This window comes from Mustela nivalis (assembly GCF_964662115.1).
Source record: "Mustela nivalis genome assembly, chromosome: 9".
In the NCBI taxonomy this organism is placed as follows: Eukaryota; Metazoa; Chordata; class Mammalia; order Carnivora; family Mustelidae; genus Mustela; species Mustela nivalis.
Window position 1 is genome coordinate 100,625,027 of NC_139028.1, and position 6,957 is coordinate 100,631,983.

At 57.1% G+C, this 6,957-nt stretch overlaps 1 long non-coding RNA gene across 1 annotated transcript; it reads left to right on the forward strand.

The window, feature by feature from the left end:
* The first annotated feature begins 110 nt into the window (after positions 1-110).
* On the forward strand, positions 111-5,600 carry LOC309841164. Its single transcript, XR_014298988.1, has 3 exons — positions 111-2,219; positions 2,344-2,497; positions 3,586-5,600. It is a non-coding gene; the product is annotated as an uncharacterized lncRNA (long non-coding RNA).
* The last annotated feature ends 1,357 nt before the right edge of the window (positions 5,601-6,957 follow it).

Genomic DNA, 6,957 nt, shown 5'->3' on the forward strand with positions numbered 1-6,957 from the left:
TCTCTTGTCCCAATAAGTTGTAGCTACAGAGGCTCCCAGGAGAGATGGGCAGGGCAGAGGAGGGGCACGCAAACCAGACAGCCGTGTCTTCACTGAGGAGGTGAGGGGGGGCGTGCATCTTAGGGACAGTGCAGCTGTTGATCTGAACCTAATTAATTTCTTGCAAGAGACGTTCTGTGGCTGACACTCTGGCCTGTGGAGGACATGGGGTCAGCCCCAGGGGGCTGAAGAACTCTTAAGCTCCACAGAGCCTGTTCTCTGCTGCAATCAGAGGCTCTCTCCGGGGCACTCAGTCTGCACAGAGGCCTGAGGGCTCGGAGGGAAGCCATCCCAGCTTATTTCCTTTATAACCTGCCTCATTCTGTAGGCAAGTACATGTAATAAAACATGAACCATAACAGGGAAAATAAGAGCTTATGAGGAAGTGCAGACGTGGGTGAAATGAGACCAGCCGACTTGGCCAACCTGGTGATGGTGAATCCATGCTGTGCACATCCTGTGTTCTCACTGCTGTACTCACAGCAGACATCACTAGTTGATCACCGTTCTCATTTCCTTAGCCCAGAGGCACCCTGGCCATGCTCCAAGCAACCTGGGGATCGTTACCAGTTCAGTACTGTCCATCAATCCAGTTGGCCTGGGACATGAAAGCAGTTGCCGTCTTTGAGCTCTAGTTGTTCAGTTGAATCGAACTAATTTTCTCTCTGAGCTTCCTGGAGACCAAAGCAAAAAGGGAAACTTTATCAGTTCTATAGCTCTCATTTCCCAGTGCTTCCATAGCTTAGCTACTAGGAAGATTGTGGCTGGCTGGAATCTAGAATTCAAGCCCACCCTCAAACACACAAACTTTGATATCCCTTCATGACTGGAGCAGAAAGCATAAACAAACTCCATGTCCCTGACCTTGTGCTGGTTAAGGGCAGCGAGGACAGAAGCTGTGCATCTGCCAATGAGGAACCAGGAAGACCCAGCGAATGCCTGAAAAGTGATTGGATGACAATTGTACATAGTAATTGGGGCCTGAATAGCATTTGCTTAGTTCCAGTGCCCTTGACTGTCAACTGACTGACTCCCTATAATCCTGGGAGGCCCATGTTCATTATCCCCAACTTACAGATGAGGACAATGAAGAACACATGGTTAAGTAATTTCCTCCACATTCTCCTGTTTCCTGGGGAGTTGGGAGCTATCCCATATTTACTGTCTGCTTCCTCTTGCCCAGGGAAGGGACCCACACGCCACCCTTGCACCAGTGATGGCCTTCCAGAGGGAGAAAGGCTGGGTTAAGGGACAAGCCTTGGTCCCTGGCTGTAGGCCAGGCTCCCCAGTCAGATAAGGAGACTCTGGGGCTTCAGCTAGATGAGGAGCTTCGTGGGGTGGGAACACAGTCCAGTTCAGCTCAGAGGTCCCTCGGTGACCATGTGACCATTCCCCATTAGCAGGTCTCAGGGAGGGTTTCCCTGAGAAGGGCTTGGGCCATGTAGGGGCAGGAGAGTGTAGGTTACCAGATGGTGGGGTTTTCCTGTCGCTCTGTGATGCCTGCTGTGGGGAGCTCCAGGCATGAGACCTGGGGAGAAGCAGGCACCAGGGGGCTTGCGTGTTCCAAACTGGTCTCCAGCAGGCCCCCGGTGTTGGGGACAGTACCCAGGGTGGGGCTAGCAACCATGAACACAGAGAAACTGTGTTTTCTTTCCCCATGTGTGTCTCCCCTCCTTACTCCCTCTAGGCCGGGGTGGGGGGGAAGAAGGGGATGCTGGGATGGTCCAGAAAGCTGAGAGCTCCACCCAAAGAGCAGGAATCGGCTGGCCAAGATGCCCAGGGGTTTGAGGCTGAGGCTGGGAGTCTCAAGGATGGGAGTGGGGGTGTGGCGGCAGGCAGGAGGCAAGGGGGACCATTGTCCCAGGCCACCTGCTGGCCCCCAAATTAAATGGGACCAGCTGTGGGTGTCAGCGGTAGATCCCCCTCTGTGGCCTTGGGTTGCCTCCCTCCGGGTAGGCAGGCGGGAGAGAAGGTAGAAGGTTCTACCCAGCCATTGGTTGAGGGTCCTGCCATCTTAGTGGTGGCCCCGCACCTCGTACCTGGCATAAACGAGGACCCTTGGGGAGGGTCCATGTTGCTTCTCAGGTTGGCTCTTCAGAAGAGGAGGGAGTCCAGGGACGTGGGTTGGATCTAGCTGTTCCTCAGTCTTCCCGTGTGACCCTGGGCCACAGAGAGCAGGGGTGAGCTCAAATCTGTGTTTGCAAACTACATTAAAGAAGGCTGAGAAAATGTCAGAAGTTATTAAGAAGATGGGCTAAAACCCCAGCCAGCTTCCTCCTGAGGCTTCTCCCCTGTGCCTTGCAGCTGGAAAGTACTAGAGCCGGCCCTGGGACTCCATGGATCTGACTCTAGACTTCCTCCTGCCTCCGCCGCCTCCCAGGCTTCCTGGGACCACCCCCAGGCTGGGCTGTGTTGTCAGACCCAGACCACAGCATGACTTCAGTGACATCTGGTCATCGTGAGCACTGAGTCTGCTGGGACCCTCACTCCTACCTCCCGGGGTGGGGATGGGGGGCAATTTCCACCGCCTTCCTTTGGGCTGCCGGACCAGCTGAGGGGCTGTGAGGCCTTCTGTGGGGGTGGGGGGGGGAACCCCCAGGCTGTCATCTCTGCCATGAATGTCCTAGCCAAGGGACGTGTGGCTCAGATGATGGCCACCGTGGCCCCATGATGACCTGGTTGCTGGGACAGAGGGTAGGAAGGTGCAAGGGTGCCCCTGGGTAGAGCCAACCCATGGCTCCCTGGGACCAGGCAGGAAGCATGGGGACAGGATACTGCTTGCTCTCTGGGTCCTTTGGGGAGTTAATGGCAGCGTCCAGGAAGGGGCTTGGTCTGGCACGGACACTGACTATAGGCATGGGAGCCAGACTGGAACCGGAATAAGTTCCTTCTTTGTGGATAGGCAGGAGGTGTGGGGGAGACTAGAGGGTGGGCTAGGGTAGACAGAAATATTCCAGTATTTTTGTAACTGTTATGGCTATATAGGCAAGTACTGCCGGATATCAGCCCAGTGTGTGCACACACACATACACACACAACACACAGGCCCTGCCACCCCCTGAGGGCTCAGTCCATTCCTAGCTGTGAGGGAACCCAGACATCTCCTCCGACTAAGCTGTGGCCAGCGTTGGGCAGGCAGGAAAGGTCAAATGTCTGCCAGCCTAGAATGTTCCAGACCTGCCCTGGCAGACCCCCCATCCTGCCTGTTTCCTGGCAGAGTCTCCTCCAGCCCCGTCCCTGGGGTCTTCCACGTCAGCGGGTTTCCTGGGCCAAGGAGCCAGGTGCTGAGGGTGGCTAGTGTCCCTAGTGACAGTCCAGCCCCCAGGGCCTCTCCCAAGCCAGGACTGCCACCACTTCCTCCCCCAACTTGCCACACTGCCTCTGGTCAGGTATCTGGCTGCTCTCCGGAGTTTCTGGAACCTGTGGGCTTAGCTTCATTTGCTCACTGTCTGATCGTTTATTCGTTCAGTTATTTGTTCGTTCATTCATTTGTTCATTCATTCATTCATTCAATGAACACTTAAATGGGCACCTCGTCTGTGCCAGGTACCGTTCTAGTCTCCCAAGAACACAGCAGTGAAGAAAAACAGATCCTGGGCTGTATGGCACCTGTGTTCTGGTGAATATAAGGGATCTCGTACACCTACACTCCTAAGCGTGTGCACACAGGCCGCTCACACACGGAGCCACCATCGCTGCCGCCAGCTTGGTCAGTGCTGACTACTGCTGAGGGACCCCCTGGGGCCCATGCAGAGCCTCTGTCGTCCTGTGGAAGGAAGTAGCATAATGAACAGCGAGTGGACAAACAGGAAAGGGTGCGGAAGTTCTCACATTCAGCCCCCTTCCCCTCTGGCCACACTCCCGCAGGAATCACACCCTCGTCCCCCGCCACCCCCAGGCAGCCCGTTCCCCGCGGAAACAAATTGGGCAGCTCCTGCTCCTGGGCAAGCAACCTCTCGGACTCATCCGTGACCTGGAGGCTGTCATGCCAGAGTCCCGGTGTTACTGTGGTTGTCACATGAGGTAACAGACACCGTGATCTGCTTCCCCGGGGACGCCTCTTCCCGTGAGGGCTCTGAGCTTCAGCGGAACCCCGCATCCCTCGGCACTGGCCCTCCCTGGACAGGAACAGGCCAGTGAAGAACATCGGTGCCGCCAAGGCAGGAACTGCGGATGGGTCCAAGAGGCTGGGACTGGGGCAGGAAGCAATCTGCAGCCAGCCAGAGCGCCACGGCGGGGCAGGGAAGGCAGCGGGGGGGGGGGGGGGGGAGGGGGCCCTCCTTGCGTCTGGGGAAGGTGTGGGGCGTGGGAGGTGGGAGGGGCCGTTCGAGGCCATCTGAGCTGGAAGTACCCACCCCCACTCCCAGCTGCCCCCTCTGAAGTCATTTCCCACCTCTCCCACCCACCCCCCCACACACACACACCTGCCTTCAGGGCTGGAGCCATGTCAGTCCCAGAAGCAAATTCCTCCCTCCTCCTCCAATGTCACCTCAGATGCCTCAAGCAGGTCCTCTGGGAACGGAGTGGGCTTCCTGCAGGATGCTGGGGGTGTGGAGCTCGGAAGAAAGAGCAGAAAATGCAGAGAGGCTGCAGGGGAGAGAAGGATGGAAGGTGGGGTTGAGAGAGGCCCCAGCAGCCTCTTGGAGGAGGCTCAGGGCTGGAGGGTGCCGGTGGCAGCTGACCAAAATGAAGAGGTTTAGCCTCTGCCCTTGTGTCACATACCTGGGTGAGCCCAGCTTGGGCTTTCCAGGGGGACAACGACCCTCTATTCCCACTAGTCAATCCTTCAGGTGCTGGTTTACAGAGGACTCTGGGCCTTGGGGCCAGGAAGCATCCTGCGTTTGCTGGGATGGGAGGAGAGAGCCCCTTCCCCAGAGGGGCCCAGCTCCAAGCCTGAGGGAGCCCACAAGGAGGAGGGAGGGGGTGCTGGGGTGAGATGGAAGCTGTGAACAAGACCCCAGCCAGAGGAGGAGCTGGGAGCAGGAGGCAGGTCAGCTCTGCAGGGTGAGGCGTGCCTTGGGGAGCAGACAGTGGCAGTGGGAGGGCAGAGGAGGAGAGGGGGTGGGAACCCAGCAGGCGCAGGCCGGTGCCTCTCTCTGGACCCTGTCCCCTTCCCAGTCAGCAACATCATCGTCCTCTCAGCAGCCATCATGTACATAGTGCTAACTTTTAACCTTCCCCCCCTCCCCGAGCAGAGAAGACACAATTGCTACCCCCTGGCCCCCATCAGGTGTGGATACCAAGGCTTGGAAAAGCTACATGGTGTGCTGCAGGCTGTCCCTCTGCCCCACTCGAGGAGGAGGAGTGGTTCATGCTGTGGTCTGAAGCAGCTCCCCTGGAGTTGTCAGTGAACAACCAGAACGACTGTACTTGACAATCACCCAGGGGAGATCCTGGTATTGGAAGGATACCAGGTTGGAAGGATACCAAGTTGGAAGCCATGGCTCTGCGTCCTGTGCCTCCTCCACCGGGGAGGCCAATGGAAATAAAGACAGCTGGTTCTAAAGGGAGCCCTCGAGGCGGTGGCCCTTTTTGAAGAGGCTCGACTCAATGACATCTGACATTTCATCCATTGATCTGCACAGTAACTATTGGGCACCCACTGAATGCCAGGCTCTGTGGAGGGAATCCGGGCTCAGCCAGGTGAATGAAATCCCTGGGGTCCCCGAGCCAGCAAGCTAGAGGGGGTACATAGGCAAGACCCACAAACTTAAACTGAAGAGGTACCCTGTGTCAGAGGCAAACACTCAAGTCAGTCCCTACCCACCAGTCAAAGCACGGGAGATGATGGAAGAAGCCTGTCCCCAGTCTGGCTGTTGTCACCTGCTGTCCTCACTGCCAGGGGTACCCTGAGGGCTGCCACTCCACCAGGAGGCTGGCCAGCCCAGGGTTCAAGAGGAGGCACAGGAACTATCAAACCGTGGATGTGAATGTCACGGCCTCTCGTGGATTCCACATGGACAGAAAACCTTTTCCCAGGTGGCCAAGGGACACTGTCTGGAGCTTGTGATGGTATAAAGACCACCTTGTCGGGATAGTTTAATGACTGACTTAGTGGACGTCTGGGGCAGCCCTGTTGGCGGGGTTGCGGTGTCTGGGTGTGTCGTGTGTGTGTGTTTCCTTCCTCTGAGGACCGAGTGGGGGCAGTCATGAGGTCCCCATGACTCCATGTGTGGCGTGCTTGCGGCCGGCCGTGTTTGGACTCTGGTCTCCATCTCCTGAGGCTGAGTTCACAGGTGCCAACCTGCCTCTGACTGAGGGTGGAAAAGGGAGCGGCGAAGCCATCGGGAGAGCTACAGTCTTTGCTGCTGGTGTCGCAGGACAGAGAGGGCTACTGAGGTGGGATCACTGCCCTGGACATCCGCAGACCTGGTTCCTATCCCAGCTGTCCCTGGTCGTTTGGTCGGGCGTTGGCAGAAATGGTGGTTCTCTTCCCCTCCTCGTGTTGATGCCCTTAGCAATGTGACTGTGTAGTCAGCTCTTCCTTGAATCGTGGCTGGCCTTGTGGCTTGCCGTGACCAATAGGATGTGGAGAGGGGACCGTGGACCATTCTTGAGCCCAAGCCTCAAGAGGTTTCATAAGTTTCCACTCTCTCTGTCTCAAAGTTCTGCCACTGCCCGTGAGGAAGCCCAGGTGAGTCTGTTAGAGGATGAGAGGCAAGTGGTCCCCATCACCACATGACCCCAGCGGCAGCCACATGACCCCAGCGGCAGTCAGCTCACCCTCAGACACAGAGACACCCAGCTCACCCATGGCCAGCCGCAGATGCGAGAGGACCCAAGGACCACCCTGCTGAGCCCAACCCACATTTTTGACATGCAGAATCATGAGCTACATAGATGGCAGTTGGGGCCCCTACAATCTGGGGCTAGTGTTACACAGCAGTAGCTAGCTGATACAGTGTCGGCCTTAGGGAA